This window comes from Pinus tabuliformis, chromosome 3_2, assembly GCF_031772625.1.
Source record: "Pinus tabuliformis cultivar Carrire ecotype Pingquan chromosome 3_2, CPIR1, whole genome shotgun sequence".
In the NCBI taxonomy this organism is placed as follows: domain Eukaryota; kingdom Viridiplantae; phylum Streptophyta; class Pinopsida; order Pinales; family Pinaceae; genus Pinus; species Pinus tabuliformis.
Genome location: NC_142302.1, coordinates 514,246,974 through 514,270,763, shown reverse-complemented (window position 1 = coordinate 514,270,763; position 23,790 = coordinate 514,246,974). Strand labels below are relative to the sequence as shown.

General features: G+C 36.0%; 1 long non-coding RNA gene and 1 pseudogene across 1 annotated transcript; one reads left to right on the top strand and one right to left on the bottom strand.

The window, feature by feature from the left end:
* Positions 1-347: 347 nt before the first annotated feature.
* Positions 348-1,664, top strand: LOC149181583 (mitogen-activated protein kinase kinase 9 pseudogene; annotated as a pseudogene).
* Positions 1,665-10,156: 8,492 nt separating this feature from the next.
* LOC149181582 (uncharacterized) lies at positions 10,157-10,913 on the bottom strand. Its single transcript, XR_016257547.1, has 2 exons — positions 10,662-10,913; positions 10,157-10,573 (listed from the first exon to the last, which is right to left on the bottom strand). It is a non-coding gene; the product is annotated as an uncharacterized LOC149181582 (long non-coding RNA).
* Between the last annotated feature and the right edge of the window lie 12,877 nt (positions 10,914-23,790).

Below are 23,790 nucleotides of genomic sequence, written 5' to 3'. Positions count from 1 at the left end.
CATTATGGTCCTATAATTAGAAAGATTATTGACTTCATCATTCTTGAAAATAGGTATTGTCATACTAGTTGTCCAATTTGTGAGAACCCCTCTTGATGATGTTGTTAAAAAAAATTGTAATGTGAGGTGCAAAAATTTTTAAGCCCCACTTTAGATATTTTTCTTACCTAACTTCTTCACACCCATCACTTCTTTTACCAATCGTCTAACGTTATCCACCACACATGAATCAAGAAGCTGTGATAGACAACGTTACTCCACCAGTCAGGCCATGTCACGTGACGTCACGTCACGGTAATATTAGCTTGAGTGTGTTTCGCAAAGACTCATTCAGTCGTTGTAATTCGCTGGCACACGCCTTCGCCTTCCCAGTCTAGGCGTCGAATTTTCCGAAGGCAAACCGGTATCGCCTTCGGCTACAACATCAGATTATGAGCCATTGGGAATTCCACCCTGTCAGAGGATCAAAACCCCAAGGGAAAAGAGAGACCAGGAGGTCGGGGCTGACGCTCCCCATTCCACCGCGCGAAGAACCCTTCGTTGCCAATGCCGTGCCGCTTCCTTTGCCGCGCCCACCTCAGCTGCCGCAAGCCACACAAAATTCAAACCAGATCGACCCGTCGGAGCTTGAGAAACTGGAAATTCTAGGCTGCGGAAACGGAGGGAAAGTATACAAGGTTCGCCGCAAGGGAACCCAGACGCTGTACGCCCTCAAGGTCGTCCACGGCAACCACGATCTTTCCACCCGTCGCCAGATCGTTCGCGAGATGGACATCCTGCGGACGACGGACTCCCCATACGTTGTCAAGTGCCACGGCGTGTACGACAGGGGCGGGGAGATCCAATTCGTGCTGGAATACATGGACCGGGGCTCTCTCGACAAGTGCGGCCGGATGTCGGAGCCCTACCTCGCGGCGGTGGCCACGCAAGTGCTGCGGGGCCTCAAATATCTCCACTCTCACAAGATCGTGCACAGAGACATCAAGCCTTCCAATCTTCTGGTCAACAGCATCAACCACATCAAAATCGCGGACTTCGGCGTGAGCAGGATTCTGTCGAAGACACTAGACCCCTGCAATTCCTTCGTCGGTACCTACGCCTACATGAGCCCCGAGAGAATCGATCCCGATAAGGACGACGGGCGCTACGACGGGTGCGCGGGGGATATCTGGAGCCTCGGATTGAGCCTCCTCGAATGCTATCTGGGGCGGTTGCCGTTACTGCCGCCCGGCGTGCCGGCGGACTGGGTGAATCTCATGTGGTTTATATGCTACGGGGAACCACCCGCGGCCCCGGCCTCGGCTAGTCCAGAGTTTCAGAGCTTCATCCGCTGCTGCCTGCAGAAGGACGCCTCTTTGCGCTGGACGGCATCTCAGTTACTCTCTCATCACTTCGTCACGAAGCGCTCAATTTCCCTCTAATCTCTAGCCGCCCTCATTAATTAGGGAATTGCCTATTACTTTTCCATCAAATACTTGGAATAACATGGATAAATATATCGCCCGCCCCATTATCAGAGAAACTGGTGGGCATGTCTGTTGCAGGCTTCGATGGACCTTATTTGATTCAGCGGGAGGATTTAGACCCATTATATATTCCCTCGCATTGAAATTGTACAATTCTGATTTGAGTGCTTGCACGGTTTATTCATATGGTTTTTGTCACGGTATTCCACTCATGGTCCGCCTTTCTGAAATAACAATGTTTTTTTAACAGTGTGAAGGTTTTTTCAGCACGAAAAAAGTATATATTAATATCATTTGGTAAAATACATATTCCATCTGAACAAGTGACAGTCAAGATTATGCTATACAAGAGAGGATCATTACGATTCCTCATCTAAAAAATAGAGCTGAGCAAGTATGTGAACATATATTGAGAAACAGATTTTATCAAATTGCTCCATATAATGTGCAAGAGCAAAAAAACTGTTGATGAAAGATATCATCTACAAAATGAAAACCACTTTGCAGAGGACACTGTATTTGCCTAGTGGCCAGGCCAGAACAAAACCATCAACAAGAAAAAAACCATGCACAGTAAGATAAAGCAGTAGTATACATAATGAACACTAAATATCAGAAGGAAAGAAATCCTCAAAATTGTAGATGCAGTTTTCCCATTGGATGACCATATGCCATTTGCCAAGATCTTGTAATAAGCCCTTCTTTGATAAACAGTTTGCTTGCTTGTTTTATAACCTGTCTATATGCTGAATTGTGTATCTTTTTTGTGATTCCCAGCAGGTCTCAATCCTTTTCATCCATCTTAAAAGAAGACGATTCTTTCTAGATAGCTTTAGTAGAACATAATCAATTATAACTTTGGAATCTCCATAAATGTGTAAATTCAGAATATCTAAAAAATGACTAAACCATAAAAGACCCCAAAAAACCATAACTTCTACTTTATAATTGGTTGCATTGCCTTCATTCCAGTGAAAACTGTATTGAAGATGATCATTGGTACAAATCAAAGAGCCACAACCACATGTTCCATTTTGAGTTTAATCAGTGTGAAGGTTTATTCATATGCTTTTGTTCACGGAACTCCATTCATGCTTTGGTTTTCTGAGAGTGGCAATGCTTTTAGATCATAGTTACGACTGTGTTGTCTGGCGTACTTTTTGGTTGTAAAATCATGATTATTTTCAGCCAATCTTTCAACCTGATTCACCTATTAAATTTTGATAATTTTTTAATTTTCCGAAGGTGTGCATTTCATTTATTATTATTGTCATTTTCACTTTAAAATAATATTTAAATTGATAAAGTGGCAAAGTTCTATTATTTTCATAATGCAGTAGATTTAAATATTAAAAATTATTTAAATTAAACGGTAAATTCTATAAATTTGTAAAAAAAATATTTTTTTATTTTATAAAAAATTTATAATTTAATTTTAAAATTTTAATAAATTTTTATTAATGTGTTTGAGAAATTTGATGAAAAATATAAAATATAAAATTATAAAATTAAAAATAAAATTTATTTAAATTATAATTTTAAATTAATAAAATTCTAAATTTTTTATTATCGTCATTTTTATTTTATATCAATTTTATAATTTAAATTTTTAATTACCAATTTTATTTTTTTATTTCAACTGTGTAAGAATCTCATCTCACTATTGGCCACACACTAACACCCTAAGCTACATTGAATTGAACATTTGTAAAATACTCTAAAACCTACATAGTGAAGTGATTTAATCAATAACTTATAGACTAACACCCTAAACTACATTGAATTGAACATTTGTAAAATACTCAAAAACCTACAGAGTGAAGTGATTTAATAAATAACTTATTTATAGTTAAGTAGAGGCAAAGCAATAAATTGAATGCTGATAAATGGCTGTGTTAATTGAATTGAACATTTGTAAAATACTCAAAAACCTATAGAGTGAAGTGATTTAATAAATAACTTATTTATAGTTAAGTAGAGGCAAAGCAATAAATTGAATGCTGAAAAATGGCGGTGTTGATTAACACAACTGAAGAAGAGACAAAGCAATAGAATTAAAAATAAAAATGATTTAAATTATAACTTTATAATAAAGGTTCAAAATTTTTATTATTATTATTTTTATTTTAGATAAATTTTAAAATTTAAATTTTTTATTTTAATAGTATTTTGTTAAATTTATAATAAAATTATTTTAAAAATAGTACACTTTTAATCAATAATTATTATATTTCTACTTTATATTAATTTTACAATTTAAATTCCCAATTACCCATTGCTATTTAATAGTTTATTTCTTTTTTCAAAAATGAAATAAAAATAAAACAAAAACATACAAATAATCATTTACACTTTTTGATTTCAATTTCACAAAAATCTAGGGTCACACATTAAGACCCTAAACTACATTGAATTGAATAGTCAACCAGAAGCAAAGTAATAAATTGAATACTTATAAATTGTTGTGTTGATTAACACAACTAAAGAAAAAGCAAAACAATAAAATTAAAATTAAATTTTATTTATTTAAAATTTAATAAAATTTTAATTTTTTTATAATAGTCATTTTTATTTTTATTTTAAATTCTTAATTTTAATAATATTTTATTAAATTTATAATAAATTATCTAGAAAAATAATACACTTTAATCAATAAATAATACCATCCCAACCCAAAAAACATTGAATTAAAAATTTAACTAGAGACAAAACAATAAATTGAATGCTTATAAATTGCTCTATTGATTAACACAACTAAAGAAAAGACAAAGGAATAAATTGAGTACAATGACCAGCAGTCTCACCAATGAATTATTTTTCCACATAAACAAGGAACTGAGCATATGCCTTTTTGATGTTCTGGATCCATTGAATCCTTTGTTGAATTTAACATATTCTGGATTGTGTTTGACTGTGAAAACGTTAATGTCATGTTTTTCTTTTGTCAATAGATGGAAGGTGTGAGTTTTTGATAAATGGTAAAGCGTTTAGTTTAATAAGATATGTTTTTTTGTTTTTTAATAAAAAAATTATATGATTTTTATTAAAATAAAAATATCTTTTATTTAAATTATATTTTTCAATTAATAAATATAAAATTTGAATTTTCAAATTATATAAATTTAATAATTTAAATTTTAAATTTTTTAATTAATAAATATAAAATTTCAAATTTCAAATTATATAAATTATTTAAATTTTAAAATTTTATTATATATCAAAAAATCTTAAAAATTTTAAATTTATTATTACCAATAAAATTATATATTTGTAATTTTTCTAACTTATAATCTAAATAATATTAAAAAAATCTTTAAAAAATCTTAAATAATCTCAAAATTACATTGTATATGAAATTTTTATCGATGTTCATTGGATTTTGGATTGACGGTGAATGGGTGCACTGTTAAGACACTCCTTGCGATAGGTTACTGTTTCAAATCCCCGTGGGTGTTTACCTACCAAAAAAAAATTCTTATTGTTATTCTACAAATAACTCCAAATAATAAATGATGATACAAGTCAACAAGTGTTATGTTATCTAAATACTTTTGACAAACATGGCATCATTTAGTACATAGAAAAATGAGAATGATAGTTTCTTATCTATGGTGAATTTTACGCGGTAAAAACCTTTTCAAATAACCCAAGATTACGACCACCATTTCTTCGTGATCTCAGAAAGGTATCATTCATAAATCTTTATGTGCACAAAAGTTAATGGCCCTTTCTCATCTTGATTTTCTCTCCACGAATGACAGCTGGTAGCTTCTCTCAACATAATCATCCGTTCGTATATTATTCATTTGAAGTGGAAATATGTATTACATTGAGATAAACCTAAAAGAATTATAAAAAATAGAATATTAAAATATTTATTTAATTTTGATTTTCAGATAATATTCTCTAAAAGCAGGTTAGTAAAATGGAGATTGTGTGAAAGTTATAGAAGGTACGTGTGATCTATTGTTATTCAAAGTAGTGGGTTAAATGTTATGTTATTGAGTTTAAAAATATTTTATTATTAATTTAAAAATTTAAGATGTTGATTTATAAAGTGTAGATTATTTGGCTTGAGCGGGGTTTAGTTTCTATTAGTTTTAGGTTGAATTTTTTGGGGAGAAATTGAGATTAGAAATTATTTTTGGGAGAAAAATTTAGATGATTTTTCCATTCAATAGATGGGTTTGGCTAGTTCAGAGACTCACCAAATTTTAGATCATTCGACTAGCCCAACTTTAGATAATCCTTCCATCCAATAAACTAAAAAAATTACAAATTAAAAAGAAAAAGAAGAAATATTATTCAAAATATCAATGATAATTGTGTATATGTTTCGAGAAACTTAAAAAATTTAAAAGAGCAGATCTTAATCCTATAAGATTATATTTTTTAAAATTTAATTTATAAGTATTTTAATTAGTAGATTTTAATATTGTTATGTAATAAAGTCAAATAAAAAATTAATAAATTTATATATGATAAAGATTAATGTACACTAAGATTAATATGGTTTATTGGTCCTTCAAATATTTTATTTTAATTAAAAATATATATATTTTAATTTTAAATAAGTTAAAAAATATTATTTTAAATAGATAATAATAATTATTTTATTAATTATTAACAGTGATGATGATGATTAATATTCATTAAAACTAATATTTATATATATATATATATATATATATATATATATATATATATATATTAATTTTTCATTTTTAAATTAATTAATTTAAAAATATTAAATATATATATTTATGATAAAACATAACATCTCAATAATAATAATAAGAGGAGGTATTACCCGGATGCGGGTGCCTTAATTACGTGTTAATGCTTGTGCATGCGAAGTGGGCAGCTGGCATTCCACTAAGTTGGCTCTGGCGGTTCGAGGTAGGTGATTAACAGGCATTAATGGATCATCGGGCTCGAGGTATGCAGGCAAGTGATTTCAGTATGGCGCGCATTCACCACGGCATATTTGCTCCGAGTTCTTCAGGCATTGGCATATTTGCTCCGAGTTCTTCAGGCATTGTTCTCCTCTGGTGGTTATGTCCTCAGCGCCTCTGCGCAGCCCAGAGAATTTGGAAGCCCCCCTGGCTTCATAATTGGTCTCATTCTGCCTGCTTCAGGTATATGGTTCTGGTTCTTTCCGACAGCGTCTGGTGTATTGAGTCAGTCTTCTCCATTTGCGTCCGGTCTATTGATTTCGTCTCGCCCGTCTCTGTAAGGTGTTTCGATTTAGTCTTTTCTAAAAGTGTCTAGTTCGGGCATTGGGTTTATTCAGTCTTTGTTTGGTTTTTTCTTGTGGTCTATTCTATCTACTGCGAGCTCTGCATTTGGGTCTTCCGTACAGAGGTCTAGTATTTGAACTGGGTTCAATTAGCCTATGTCTGGTCGCTTCACTCTCACCTTCAGTCTCCCGGTTCCTTCAATCCGCAGATTTATACTGTAATGGCCCGTCGTCGCGGCATCCCCAGGCATGGCAGTAATTCAGGGTCCCGTGGAGGCTCTCGGGGTCGTGGTGGCTCTGTCCCTCAACGTATAACTCCGTTAGCCTCTGCCTCTCCATCCTCTCCACCCTCTGACCATTCTAGACCTACCCTAAACAGCTCATTTCAAACGACCCGGTTCAAGTTCAGAAGCAGGCTTAACAAGCCTCTTATCTCAGCTACTATAACTGTTATCTTCTCGGAGGAGGAAGATGAGCTTACAAGCTCGGATGAAACCTCCAAGGAACAGTCTCATTCTCAAAATTCTAGTGATTTTCAGGGTAGCTTGGCTGGAGTCGTCCTCAATGACTCTGCTGCGTTGCACGAAGAGGGCCAATAGGAAGACTTTCGCCCTCAGCTAGCTTCACCTCAAGAGCAAATAATAGCTTGTGAGCCTGCGCGCCTCTCTGGAAGTGTTCTGAACCTTGTTCTTCCTCCAGAAGGCAGCATGATGGAAGCTGAAGATAATGTGATGGTAACCTAGGTAAGCTCCCCCAACCAGGCAAATGAGAACGCTACAGACTCGCCACCGCAGGTTTAATTACTCTTGGCTTCAGCGACATGACAGCAAGTTATCTTATGATTTCTGGTTTTTGTGTGAAATTCTCAATGTGCATGGCTTCTTTTCTTATCAGCATGAAATTTTACAGTCTCCAGGACATAATTTTGGTTTTCCATCTTTTTGTAATAGTGACTGTAAAGGACAACATTTTTGTAAAAGATCAGCTCCTTCTGAAGCTTCGATCTTATATAGCTCAGTTTAGTTTTGGGTCTCTCAAGCTTACCATAATTCTCACTTCTATGATTCTCATTTTTGTAAAAAGAAGGCAATGTGCTACCTGCAACAGTCTTTTTGATAGAGGGCAGGCTACAGCCCCCTCAGAGGTTCAAACCTCTTTGTAAATATTTTTTTCCTTTAATCTTAATAGAATAGTCTTTATACAGAAAAAAATAAATAAGAGGAGGTATTCAAATATTTATATAAGATATGCACAAATTTATATAAATGAAATGTATTCAAATATATAATAATAAGAGGAAATATTCAAATATTTATATAATATATGCATAAATTTATATAAATGAAAAAACATAGCAAGCACAAAAACTTATTTTTTAATTTAAAAATATTATATAAACATTTTTACACTTTACTTTTTAAATAATAAAATAAGAAATTTTATTTTGAAATAGTATGACTTTACCTTTTTTATTTAAGAAAGTGATACTATTATTGTTAGATTTACGACTTTTGTGATAAATGTTTTAATTGCATTATTAAGATTAATCTTAATAATGTGATTTATTTAAAAAAATATTTACAAAGTGATACTAAAAAAATGTCAAACACACTAATAAAAAAGTGGTAATGTTATTACATAGTCTCCAAATTTGATCACTGATATCTATGATGTGGATTGTTTGGTGAAAACCAAAAAATATTGTTATGATCACCCATATACCTCATGAAAGTGTCATCCAAGAGCTCTCCCAAAAATGTCTTTTTCAAAATGTATAATATCTTGAAGAAGTAATCAACTATTGGCATGGAATCTTTAATACTATTAGTGCTATAGATTTTTTTTAATAAATGAAAACTTTCTATTGTATTATGAAAACGGGTATACAGAGAAATATGAACATAGTTTAGGTTTACTTGCTAACTGGAAACACACATCAAAATTCTAGTATAGATGTGATGTCCCCTATAACTGTAAATATTTAATTACTGCAAATTGGATATTATTTTTATAAGTTTATATATTTATTATTTTGATTAAGCTATGCATGAAGTGAATGTCTTGATGATGACAATTAGGTAATTCTCACATGTCAGGTAGTTAGGGTAGGCGGTTACCTATCCCTAACTACTTCCTTGGATATTTATTCTCAAGGAAGAGATAAAGAGGATATACGTATCTGACATCAAGAAAAAGAAAAGGCAACTGTGAATGAGAATACTATGCTGATATGTCAGACGGGTTCATAAAGCTAAGTCTGGTTAAGACCTAAGATCCTTAGTCTTAAAGGAAACATCATGCATGTGAGCAACAACTCTGGGGAAGACTTAGGCTTGAAAGCTAGTCTCAAGGTTGGGAGGAAATTCGGCAAATTATAGTCGAACTGGGACTACGCAGTCGATAGAATAGCTATAGAAATCAGATAAGTATTTACTTCTTTCTGAAAGTTAAACATACTATTGAAATAAAGACATGTATTCTGTTTGGAAAAGGTTAAATGTGCTAATTTAGTAAAGGCCTAATTACTACCAATAAAAGTATATAATCAACATGCTAGCTATCTAATAGAAATTAGTCTAGCCAAGGAAATTCTAAAGAAACAAAGTAAGATCTGTAATCATATTAGCAGTCATCCTTTAGGAGAATCCACTTCCTAAGGCTATACAATATATATAATTCCTTAAGAAAGCAGTAAACCAATAAGCAAGAACTCTCAGAACTCATCGGAATTGTTTTAGAAACTTTCAAATGAAGAGGGTTACTGTTCTAGAAAAGAAATGAACAAATACTACTTACAGACAACCCAGATACAAGAAAAACAAATGTATTTTACAACTTTTTTAATGCTCCGCTAGCTAAGAAAATGCAATTAACAAACATTAATTTAAAATCTAAGGCAAAATCAAGCCTACCAAATTATATTGAGATGAAAACTGAAAAGAATCTTCCCTTAAGGAAAAGAGAAAATCGAAACTGACGTTAAGGTAAAATGAACAAGCTTTATTTAAAAGAAAATGCCATTCGAAAAGCAATTAAATCTCGAACCCAAGACTTAAACCCCAAACGAGCATGGGTCTTCTGGGTAAAACATAGCAAAGACTCTGCTACGAAATTATCAGAGATTCACAGTAAATTAATGAGTATTGTTTATGTTGGGATGCGGGTAGAAACCCCGAAACTGCATGCAGATACAAATACTAGAACAAAATGGTATGAAACATATAAACAAATTCAAGACCATAATAATTGAATATGGGTAAACGACTAATGCTTTCTTAAACAGAGAAGGAAAGCCAGTTCAGATGAACATCATAGACCTCTGTATAAAGAACATAATTGTGGAAAGGCAGAAACATGTTCCATCCAAATGTGAAAACCATGTAACTTTCAAATATATAAGGCACAAAAATTCATAGTAACAAAGCTCTGTATCTAACTATAAAACTCAAAATATGAAATCACCATCTTCTGATTGGTATAAGCTTAAACATGATTTACTTTACAATGGGAAGTTGCAAACCCAATTCAAGTTACACGCCCAGAATCCTTTAAACAATGGCACTATGTTAGGAACAAAACAAAAATACAGCCGCAAGGCATCTTTACATAGGGTCTAGAAAAATATGTGCCTCAACAAGATATAAGTCTTAGAATAATTTAATTGAAGAACAACTTAAGAAGTTGGCATCATAAACCAATAATCCTTTATGACTTTGAATCTCTTCAACCCAAAATTTCACGAGACATCCCTTCACATTACTGGGTGTGTGGACGACAAAGTAAGTCTGCAACCCTTAGACTTGGGCGAGGGGGTAGGATTCTGTTCCATGCAAGCATACTTGTGCAGTGTGAAACCCTCCGGCAGAACCTAACAATCCAAATGAACAGTTTATTAAACAAATGAATAATGAATACATTGAAGTGAAATATTCCAAGGATAAGGGAAAATCAATTACCTGGGCTGGACTGCTACAACAGGGTGACTCCTTTTGAGCGGTAAGTGCCAGAACGATCTCTGTAGACCTAATAGTGGATATACAGTCATGGTGGAGATATGAAGGAGCAGAAAGAACTTCGTCAACAACACAGAGAGGCAGAAGCAAAACCTATGTGAAACCCTGAAGCCATGGGTCGGAACTGGAAGGCTCTACCGAATAGAGAGGGAAATTCCAAAACCACTCAGCAAAGCAAATGTCAAAGGAGATAAGGTTTCAATCAACGTTGTCCAATGGAATCGCCTCATGGAGGACCGTAGATGAGGAGACCTTCCCGAGATGGTGCCCAACAGCTAGATGGCAGTCGGAAGAACCCAAAATCTCTGGTCCCACCAACTCTAGGGGAAGACCAAGTTAAATGTATTAGATTTTAGGTATAACAAACCTCGAATTTAACCATAGAAATATAACTAAATGTTATAGCGAAATCACCAGAGTATATTATTTCAGTATGCGAAAACTCCAAAGTTTATATTTACCATGTACAATAAGGCATTTACACTCTGCGTAAGGCTTGTACCTAGTAATTTAATCCCTAGAATAAAGGTGTCAGGAGTACTCCTTGTATTATTTAAAATCATATTTTTTTTTTACAATGATATATATGAATCTGATATTATCAAGAGATGTGACAATATAATTGTTTAGACTATTTTGTTTACTCACCTTGAAATTGAAAGTTTGAGCTATTACAAAATGATATGACCATCAACAAATGAATTTGTGGAACCTGCGAGAGTTATAAATGGACATAGGCTAGTGAAAATTGTAATTTTTAATATTGTTGCTATCTAAATAATTATTGGTTCTTTTCTGATTTTACAATAGTATTTAATGCCGATAAGATTTTCCTCATGGATAGAAGAAAAAGTATATATTTGCTTTTATTTGAAAGTGTAGTTTCCTTTTAAAATAGATTATCATTTTCAAGGTCTAAACAATCCTGAAACAAACAAATCACAACACTCTAGTTTTTATCTTTTTGTTTTTTGTATTATATATTTTTAGGAATTTTAATTTAAATTTCAATCACAAATTATTTAAATAATAAATTTGATTTGTTAAAATTTTATATATGGATTGTTTTGGAAAAATTAAATTTATTTACCTATAAATATATATATATATATATATATATATATATATATATATATATATATATTAACTGAAACGGTTATTTTTTATTTATAGAGAGAATCAGGTTGGTCTATACCAAACAACCAAATACATTGTTCGGAAAGTCAGAAGCACAACCTTCCCACTCAGGGGATTATTGCCTTGATCGGGGAATCAACATTTGTACTTATCATCCCAATTTGCAACGTACTTCTTATATTTGCCAATATGTCTGCTTCCTTGTTTAAACCCCTGAGAATATGGTAAAATTGAACCGAGGGAATTTCTCTCAGAGTTCTCTTTAGTCTTGTTAGCAGCTCATTTAGCACCGGATCCTTTAGCTCTTTCTCACTAATGAGCGCTTTTATCAGCACTTTCGAGTCTCCAAAGACTAAGATTTCTCTTGGATTTTCCTCTCTCACCATTTGATAAGCTTTCAATAAGCCGAGAATTTATGCTTGGTTGTTGGTTCTCTAACAAAGCCCCCAGCTGAAACTATCTTCTTTGTTCCCATTCGGTGAAAAAATCACCCTACCCGCTCCTAACTTTCTTGGGTTGCCTTTTGAAGCGCCATCAAAGAAGATTGTGCACTTGCCCTGGGATCTCCACCAATGTTGAAATTTGTCCTCTGAATCTCGGATTTGCCATCTTTCCTTTTGAATTGGGCGAGGATTTGCTTTGATTCTAACCCTGCTGGAATAAGCATCCAGCCATGTCCTTTCTTCAATTAGAAGGGAACTGTCATCTTTGACGGGGAAATGATTCAAAGTTTCTAAGAGCAAGCCCTTTGCTTGGGCAGCCACCATTGCTGGAGACCAATCTGTATTGTTGAAAATGATATCGTTCCTGGTGAGCCAAAGCTTCCAGCAGACATATTTCGGGGCAGCAATCCACACTCGGTGCCAAAGAGACTTGCTAGTGATGCTATGAGGATAATTGTCTTTCCAAGAGGTAAACATGGAGACAACCGAGACCTGAGATGGAGGGAAAACATTCAGCCCATGCAGGAAAAAGGACCAGACCTCCTTCGCAAACTCGCACTCTATAAATAAGTGATCAGAAGTTTCCTTTGCGCATTTGCATAACACACAGCGATGGGGGCCTACTATATTCCTTTTGCACAAGTTTTCTCCGGTCAGAATTTTCTTGTGCATCAACGTCCAAAAGAAGAAATTAATTTTGGGGATGCTGAAGCTATCCCAAACTTTCTTCCAAAAATATTCCTGGTGAGTCGATTCCTTCCTAGTTTGCATCTGAAGGCTGCCGAATAGACCCCAGTCTTGCCCCAGCCCTAGGAATCTTCTTCCTCCTTGTGGACCGGTGTGAAATCAGAGATTTTTTCAGAAAGAATTTCCAACTGCATTTGTAAATATTCTGTAGTTCTAGGGAACTTCCATCACTGCTAGTTCCCATGGCTGTCCCATTTCGAGATATCTTCTATTTTCCTGATTCCTTTCACATGTAACCATGCTCTTAACTCAAATATTTCGTTAACTTCTACAAGAGGAGGATGGCCCATAATGATGTCTCTCCATAACATTCTGTTTTTGCCATTGCTAGGAATCTGATACAGGTAGGATCTAAAAAATTCAATGCCTCTACTACACAACTTCCAAGCCAAAGATCCTTTTGGATTTTTCTCCATTGTGAATTGCCTCAACGACTGATTGTTTAGATATTTAAGTTTGATTAATTGGCTGACTGGGTGGCTAGGCTCTATGTGGATTTGCCATAATAACTTGTATCCCATTGCTAAATTGGCATGTGTGGGGTCTCTAATTTGCAATCCACCTTCCACGATAGATCTCTTCACCATCTCCCAATTTATTAAGTGAAATCGGTTATTGTTTCCACGGCGTCCATTCCACAGGAAATCACGAATGAGCCTTGAAATTTGATCGAAGATTGCTTTTGGAGCCAACATTAGAGAAGCCTGGAAAGTGGGCAGTGCTGAAAGAAAAAATTTGATTAAAGTGAGCTTGCCTCCTGTGGCGAGCCAAAAACCTCCCTAGACTATGATTTTATTCTTGAATTTTTCTATAACTTCCTCCCACAATTGGTTTCTGTTGGAACCCAACGTTAGAGGAAGGCCTAAGTATTTCATTTTTTCCTAGGAAACATGCCCAGCAAAGCCTAAATGGTTTGCAATTTTCTCAATTGTGTGTTGATCTGTGTTCCATCCAAACACAACGCTTTTCCTCTCACTTATAAGGGCTCATAAGATGATACCGAATTTTTGGAGGATGACTTTAAAAGAATTTGCTATTCTCAGAGAAGCTCCTCCAAGCATTAAGGAGTCATCTGTGAACAGAGCATGGTTCACGGGTTCAATTCCTTTTACTATTCGATTTTACCATATCCTCAGGGGTTTAAACAAGGAAGCAGACAGATTGGCAAATATAGGATGTACGTTGCAAATTGGGATGAGAAGTACAAATGTTGATTCCCCGATCAAGGCAATAATCCCCTGAGTGGGAAAGTTGTGCTTCTGACTTTCCAAAGAATGTATTTTGGTTTTTTGGCGTAGCCCAACCTAATTCTCTCTATAAATAAAACATAATTGTTTCAATTAAAAAAAAAAAACATAACATCATAACAACATCATGCATGATAATACCAATTGTATACCCTGATCCCATGCATGACAACCATAAACTTGAAAACATCAAACTTACCCAAATATAGAGAAACCACGCTCTGAGGCCACCTCGTGGTATCATATATGACCCAAATGGAGTGCAGCCTGCTCTGATACCACCCTATAACATCACCTCCTCCCACATCTACCCACTTTCACTGGCTTACCTAGGGTAAACATGAGATCAGGGGCTACTATGATATGGCTCAACCTCATAGATGACCTTGAGGAAATGGATTTAACACAACAAGACCTTACTGACTTCCCTCAAGTTCCACCAGATCTCCATGAGTAACCCAACACCTCCAGTTGTCCAACCCCTGGGAAAATTCACCTTCTCCTTGACTTAGAGCTCCATTCGCTCCCTTGCCAAGGCCTCCATGTGACTATGGGTTCCCAGTCACTCCCATAGGCCTACATCAATGCGACTGTGGCATTTCTCTTCTAGTGTTGTGCTAGCAACTACGAGAATTAAGGATATTTTCCAAGGCTGGGTCTTATCCTCTGCCCAAAAAGCTATGAAACTTCCAAAACTCATAAAAGATATGAAGACAATTCTTGTAATCAAAAACTGGAATCAAGACTTGACCTAACCATCCCTAACCAGGACTGACATTCTGTCAAACACTTGGTTGATATGCAACCTACAGGTCATGAATGCAAGTCTAAACATAAGGGATTGAAAACTTATATGAGATTTAACAAGAAGGGTCTCTACCTTCTCACACTAGTTGTCATAACATCAAATAGGTCTTGCATCCATTATTCATTCAGTTACAAGTAAAAACATGAATAGATCCATGACTAAGATATGTCATAAAACCATGCTTATAAATAGCATATACCCAGATAAATAACCATAAGAGAACAACGATTAAAGCCACACATTAATAAGCACATTTCCTTACCAAAAGAAAAAGAAACTTAGCTTTTATTAACCATAGGAAAATACCAACTAGGTTCGGGACTTTGATGTTCCACCTGACCATAGATTGACTGAACCAGATCTTTCTTTCAACCAATCACCCCCGTGCCATATTCCAAGCATGAATGTGGGATCTCATGGGATAAACCATTCCAAATAAAACCAAGGGAATATAGAGGTTAAACCACCTCCGCCCTTTCCTACCATGATCACACCTAAACCAATGTCAAGATCACAAAACTGAACCGAGCTTAGATTCCTCATAATTTCTTAACCATCCTTAAGGAATTTTCCTGTCTCCACCCTAAGGCTTTACTGTGTATCCCGTCATTACCAGTCAAGGGATTCCTAGGCCTTTGGGAATTTTCCTGAGACTAGCTCACCCCAAATTCTGAAACCATTCGACAACCCAAAGCTCAAACCAAGAACAATCCCATCACACGATAGCTATCCGGAAATGGAAAGGCTAGGCTAAAATCCATTGTTGAATCTCGGTAATATCCATGCCAATGAGAGTAAAAGAACCATAAACCAACATGCATATACCATGCATGTCAAAACCATCTAGGAAATCACAAATGCAATTTGTTACCTGCAAGTATTCCTGCTGAAGCTGCTCGATCCTTGCCTTCCTTTGTTTCCCTTGTCGTTCTTTGATTTTCCCTTCCTTTCCTTGTTTTTCCTTTCCTTTCCTTTCTTGCTTACTTTCTTTCTCCTCTAGGTGCTTTCTTCTCTTTGATACAAACTCACAAAAGGCTACCAACTAATTATTTTTATTGATGAGGCCTCTAATTTCTTCATTTTTCCATTATTTTCCTTCATTTTCCTCCTCACATGCAACATGTGACCTTTCACCTTCATTTTCTCCTAATTTCCATTATTTTCATAAATAATGTGCCAAAAATACATTTTTTCCTTTCCAAAGCCTTATCCATTTCCTTTTCCAATTTCCCCTTAGCCATAAAACACAACAAGTGATGCCCACTAGGATATTTTGCCCAACATTTAGCTTGGAATAAGTGTCCCTTTCCCGTGGTCTTATTTTACCTTTATTAACTTTTATTACATGAACTTTTAACCTAGGGTTGTTACAACAGACCTCAGCCCCCTTTATGGAATATGTCAGCCTTATCTAGAGCAATATCCAACCCTACTTTGTGAGCTAACCTTGACACTTCTTGGAGTAGATTTGGTGTTGTTCGGAGCCTCTCTCTTGGAATTTTGAGCACCATCTTGAAGCATTGTTGGAGCCTTACAAAAGACATACTTGAAGTATCTTTGGAGCAGTATTGAAGCCATCATTGGAGTATATTGATGATCTTTTGTTTGTGATGACTTGACGATAGAATTGGAGAATAATTGTTGACCCTTGTTGAAGAATAATTTTTGAAGACTTGTTCAGTTGATATAGGTCTCTTATTGGAGTAGCCATCCTTGGAGCATTGTTGAATACCAACACTTGAAGATTTTTTTTCATCTATGGAGCATAGTTGAAGACTAACACTTGAAGACATGTTTTGTTGGAGTAGTCATCCTTGGAGCATATTGAAGATTAGCACTTGAAGACGTGTTTTGTTAGAGAAGCCATACAAGTCTTACTGAAGTATACCTAAAGTTTTTGTAGAAGCGGATTGGAGAGTACTTTGAAAACCTATCTTAGAGACATTTTTTAGAAGAATTTGAAGTTTTTGATAAAGTATTCAAATAGTATTGAAGTCACCTTGAAAATTGAAGGAAATTAAGAGGGTTGGGGCCCAAGAGGATTGGAATCGTCATACAAGCTTGGAGCTTTGTAAGAAACCAGGTTGGAGCCTGGATTGATTTTTTAGGATTAGAGTCCTCAAAGGAGGTGAGAGTCTTCTTAAGACTGGGTTGGAGTCCGGATTGATATTTGAGGATTGGAGTCCTCATTCGACGCTAGAGCCTTGAAGAATTTTGAATCTTGTTGTATTATTTGGAGCTTAAATGTTTGTAGAGGATTTAAATCCTCACTATTTATATTAATAAAAATATTTTTTCTTATTTCACATCTTGCATTTTGGTTTAACTAAGTGATCTTGACTCACATGATATAATAATTGTAAAAAAATATTGATTCACCCCACTAAATATTTCCAACAAATCCCTCTGAATTCTTGATAAATAAATTTAAATAGTTCTAAGCTAATATAATGATTAGCTAAATCTCTCTTCTTCCTTTTTTTTAAACATGATTATTATATATATATATATGTATATATATATATATCTATATATATATATATATATATATATATATATATATATATATATATATCTATATATCTATATATATATATATATATATATATATATATATATATATATATATATATATATATATATATATATATATATATATATATATATATATATATATATATATATATATATATATGATTTAAAATATATTATTTTATAAAGAAAGCTTTCTACTCAAGGAGTGTGCCATCAGAATATAGAGGAAGGGGGATAGAGGGCAGCCTTGCCTCAATCCTCTAGTGGCTAGGAAGTAGTTGGTAGGCCTTCCATTTACCAAAGGCATGATCCAGATCTTTTCTATGCAGGCTTTGATGAGATTAATGAACTCCTGACTGAAACCAAAGGATAAAAGAACCCTATACAATAATCGCCAATGTAGAGGCGTGATAGGAGATCGCGAATGAGCCTTGAAATCTAATCGGAGATTGCTTTTGGAGCCAGCATTAGAGAAGCCTGGAAAGTGGGCAGTGCCGAAAGAATAGATTTGATTAAAGTGAGCTTGCCTATTGTGGTGAGCCAAAAACCGCCCTAGACAGCGATTTTCTTCTTGTATTTTGCTATAAATTCCTCTTCGCAATTGGTTTCTGTTGGAACCCAACGTTAGAGGAAGGCCTAAGTATTTTATTTTTTCCTAGGAAACGTGCCCAGCAAAGCCTAAATGGTTTGCAATTTTCTCAATTATGTGTTGATCTGTGTTCCATCCAAACACGACGCTTTTCCTATCACTTATAAGGGCTCCCGATATGCTACAGAATTTTTGGAGGATGACTTTAAAAGAACTTTTTATTCTTCGAGAAGCTCCTCCAAGCATTAAGGAGTCATCTGCGAACAGAGCATGGTTCACGGGTTCAATTCCTTTTACTATTCGAATCCTAGGAATTCTGCTAGCTTGTTTTTTTCAAAAGAAAGCTTTCTACTCAAGGAGTCTGCCATCAGAATATAGAGGAAGGGGGATAGACGGTAGCCTTTCCTCAATCCCCTAGTGGCTAGGAATTAGTTGGCAGGCCTTCCATTTACCAAAGGCGTAATCCAGATATTTTCTATGCAGGCTTTGATGAGATTAATGAACTCTTAACTGAAACCAAAGGATAAAAGAACCCTGTACAAAAATGAACGGTTACCTCTGTCAAAAGCATTAGACATGTCCAGTTTGATCAGCATACCTTGTTCTTTTCGGGAATGGCTGGAATGCAAAGCTTCTTGGACATGAATTACATTTTCTAGGATGTGCCTTCCTTTCATGAACCCCCCTTGAGCTGGAGAAATTAATTTTTGCAACAGAGGTTTGATTCTATTCGCCAGGAGTTTAGCCAGAATCTTGTAGGAGGCATTGCATAGCGAGATCGACCTATATCTTTCAAAAGACCTAGGGTTTGATTCCTTGGGAGTTAAGGCAAGGAAGGTGGAATTGATTCCACCTCCGACCTTAGCTTTCCTCAGGAATCCATGAATCATTCTCAGAAGGTCTGATTTAATTATCTCCCAGTGTAGTCTATAAAAATGAATTGAAAAGTCGTCTGGCCCAGGAGCTTTGTCGGTCTCCATGGACCACAATATTCTAGAGATTTCCTCTTCTGAGATGGGATTAAACAGCATGTTATTGTCATCTGTGTTAACTAGGTTCGGGATATGAGTGAGGAAATCATTTATGTCCTCTTCGCACCCATCCCTTTCAGCACTGAGAAGAGTCTGAAATGGTTCCCAGCTGCTTCTTTTATCTAATCAAAACCTTTGCACACCTGCCCACTGGAAGTGGTGATTTCAACGATGTGGTTTCGCAAAAGGCGAGCCCTATACTGTTTGTGGAATTATGCAGTGTTTCTGTCTCCAGCTTTTAATCACAAGCTGCGAGACTTGATTCGCCAATATTCTTCTTCTCTTCTAAAGTAACTGTAAGTATTCCTTTGAGCAGATTTTTCTTTGCCAATGTCCAATGAGGAGATTTCAGTATTTTCCAAATCAAATTGGATTTCAGCCAGCTGTTGGACAGCTTATTTCCTCTAGCTGGTAGGAGTTTTTAAAGCCTTCTTTATCCAATCTTTCAAGGCATACTTTGCATTTTTTAACTTTTGTTCCCACACAAAGCTTGGGGACCCTGTTACTTCTTTTTGCCAAGCTGTTTGAACTATTTCAAAGAACCCTTCTCTTTCAGCCCAGAGAGGACTAAATCGAAAAGGAAGTGGGCATAAGTCCTCTTCTTCTTTCAAACAGAGAAGTATTGGCTTGTGGTATGAGATTAATTTTGGAAGAATCTTGGATAATATGATTCTTCTATCCATCATGATTGAACTGTGGGTGAGAAATTTGTCTAGCCTGGCTGAGATATGATTCTTCCCTATTCTATTGTTGGTCCAGGTATATTCTCCTTTCACTGGCTTGAAATCTACCAGATCCCATTGAAGCATGAGGTTTTCCACTATGTAGAGCATAGGATCCCTAGTATAAGAACCTCCCCTCTTCTCTTTGGGATCCATAATAATGTTTAGATCTCCTCCTATGACAATTTTCTTTGGATTATGAAGTTCTAAAAAGTTCGAGAGTGACTTCCAAAACTCTCTGTTTTCAGCATAGTGTACAAGAACATACAAGTTAAAGAGAGCTAAGGTGAGATTGCTTGAGGTATGTTGAAGCTCGGTGAAGATCCAATGTTGTGTCTCATAGGATCTTTCTAATGAGAAGATTTTTCGAGACCAAAAGGTGCCTATTCCTCTAGCCGAGCCCCTGGCACTTACTGCCTTCCCATTGTCAAATTTCCATTTTGTGCTGCTTGTATTTAGAAGGAGATCCCCTTCTATTTTTATCTCTTGGAGCATGAGAATGTCTGTGGGTTCCATTTTCAATAAGTCTTTAATAGCTTCTGCCTTTGAAGGATTCCCCAATCCCCTGCAGTTCCAAGAGACCAGCTGCATTACTTACTGCTTGTTGGGATGGGTCCACCTCCCTTGGGAGGTCTAGTTCTGGTGCTTCTCCCGAGAGTCATCTTGATGGTGGCTTGGCTCCCTAGGGTTTTTTGTCTTTCTGCTTCTTCTTCCCTAGTATCCTTGTGAGTTCTCCTTCCGATTCTCTTTGAGGGCCTCTCGGAGGTCTCATCCTCCGATGAGCCAGAATTCTCTATGGTCTTTCTCTTTTTTTTATAATGTCTGCATATGACGGAGAGCAATTACTATCTAGAACCAGACTTGAGGGAAGGATTTCCACATTACCTGAAACCGGAGAGGTGAAGTCATTCGTTTGGATGAGTCCTTCCCGATCTGCTTCTAGTGGTTCTAGAGGAGTGTTGAGAGGTTCGAAGGAGTTTTTATCTTCCTCGGTGTTGTTTGGTTCCATGTTCCTTGAGATTTGAGGGTTTCCATTGTCTTGCCCAGATCTTTTCCCCGTCTCTTTGTCTTTGGATTTATTATTCTGCCTGTTGTGTGCTGGTTTCTTTACTTGCTTCCATTATTCTCCTTTGTCTTTCTCTGTTTTCTCCTCGCTCTTCTTCTTGTAGTACCTTGCGAAATGCCCATACTTGTGGCTGTGTCGGCATTTGAAGGGAATTTGTTCATAGTCAAGCTCTTGGATGTGGGTCCAGTTTGCAACTGAAAGTTTGATGGCTTCAAGTAAACCGACTTCAAAGTCAACTTCGACACAGATTCGGGCACATGAGTATTGGTCTTTTCTCACCGCTTGGTCTATGTATTTTCCTATGGCATTGCCTATATACTGCAGTGATCTCTGGTTCCAGCAATGAAGAGGGAGATGAGGAAGGTGCACCCACACTGGAACTGCTGTGGGCACATCCTGTGCCAGATCAAAATTTGGTGACCATTTATTCAAATAAAGACCTTGAGGGCCCATAAAATATGGCCCGTTCCTGAAGATCAAACTTCTGTCTTCTGCATTGTCGAACACAAAGACAAAGAACCCTTTCCAATGAAGTGACTTTTAATTCCTTCTGAAATCAACAGAATCCAGTTTCATTTTATCCATTCTTCTACTGCTTTCGAGGATGGCCATAGCCCTGTGAACTGGCCAATAAGACCCCTTTCGGCTAGATTCAACGCTGATCTACAAGTTTCTTCCACCAATAATACCATTGTGGGGATATTATCCAGTTTTTTCACAAACTTCTGCTGTGATCCAGAGATCGTTCTTTTTACAGCTACTGCTATTAACTTCCTGAATTCTTCAACTTCAGGAGGTGAGGAAGGAGGAGCCTCAGAGCCACCTCCAAGATCCATTGTGGCAAGGAACCACTCGATAGGAAGGGAGAACGCAGCTAGGATATCCACAGTCCAGCCATGCGCGTGATCAAGAAAAATTCAACTGTAATGATTCACAATCCAACAAAATGGATCAAACTATGATGTTATGTTATTACACGGATATGGTTATGATTATACATGTACATGCTAATGTGGACTGATCTTGTAGATTAGATAAGCCTCCCCTAAACATCACTAAGGTATGGATTTTATTTTGGTATCTATTTGGTTTATCTGACATGGTATACTTGTTGGAAGAAGATAATTCAAGATGACAAGCAAAATGGTAGACTACAGTTCCTGTGACACTTCCTACAGATCAATTGGGAAATAAGGAGTAGAGTATTCTTCTAGTATAACATATACATTGAGGAGATTGAGGGTAGATATCAGAAGTTTTAAATCACACAATGAAAGGTTGGTTGAGGCTCAGGAAAGACTTGCAATGGCTCAGGAGAAGCCAGTAGAGGTTAATGCATCAATCCTTCAAAGATTGTCAGAGTTGCAGAAATAGGGACAGATGATAATCAATCAAGAGAAGGAAGAGAAAACTAATGGAGCGTATGGTAGCATATCTCGGTCCAGATACAGGTTGGATAGAGGGGACATAGTTAGAGGTGGCAGATCACTAGACACACTTAATAGGAGGACGAGTACGTATAGGCATCATTTTCATTCTTCACCCATCATACATCATTACATTCATCACCGTCGTCATCCTTATAGGAGGAGGGAGTAATTTACCTAAGGAGTTCAAGAAAGCCAAACCTCCTACATTTGATGGAGAGATGAAGAAGCCAGAAGATGTAGAAGCATGGTTGCTTGGAATGTAGAAATCATTTAGATTGCATAGCTATTCAAATAACATGAAAACCAAGATAGCCACCTTCAGTCTTAAAGGGAAAGAAGATATATGGTGGGAAGATGTGAATAATTTCAAGGGAATTCAGGAAGAAGACTTGATTTGGGATGATTTCGAGAGGCTCTTCAAAAATAAGTACTTATCAGAGAGGTACTATGATGATAAATTTAAGGAGTTTTATGAGCTACAAATGGGTTCTATGATAGATGATGAGTATACTAGCTAATTCTTGGAGTTATTGAGGTATGTTCCATATCTCAAGGAGAAAAAGGCTAAGATCCAAAGATTCGTCAATGGATTTCCAACATCATATAGAGAATGGATTGAGTTTGATGAGCCTAGATCACTAGAGGAAGGCATCCGAAAGTTGAAGCATTGTTATGAGTAGTCAAAGAGAAAAGTTGAGCAGAAGCGTGACTTAGAAGGAAATGACAAAGTCAAAGAAAAGTGGGGAAGACCTCAAGATGCAGGTGAGAAAGAAAATGTTTCTCCTTACAAGAAGTTAAGTGCAATTGAGAACAAACATGTGTCACATCCTAGAGAGCAACAAACTAAAGGTGATAGTAGATCACCGTTGCAGTGATGGATATGTGGAAAAGATCATCATAAGAAGGATTGTCCATTGTACCAGGGTGGTAGGCCTCAGAGCTATAGTTCTCAAGAGGCACAAATAATTTTGGATGTTGGTCATAGTATTCCTCGGATTTATGTAGTTGTGGATAACATACATGATGATCACCAAGCATCTATCGTTGAGATGGATGGTAACCTTTGTGATCAAGTTACTTCTATTTTGATTGATCCTAGATCTAATTGTAGTTATCTTAATATTGACCTGGTGGATAAGTGTGGCTTGAGAAAATAAGTGAATGCAAAGACTTGGTTGGTGTAGTTGGCTAAAGGTACGAAGAAGAGAGTTCATCATTGGGTAAGAGCTTGTGCATTTGAGTTGAATGGTATGCCTACAACAACACATTTGAATGTACTATTATTGGGATCATACAGTATAATTTTGGGTATGGATT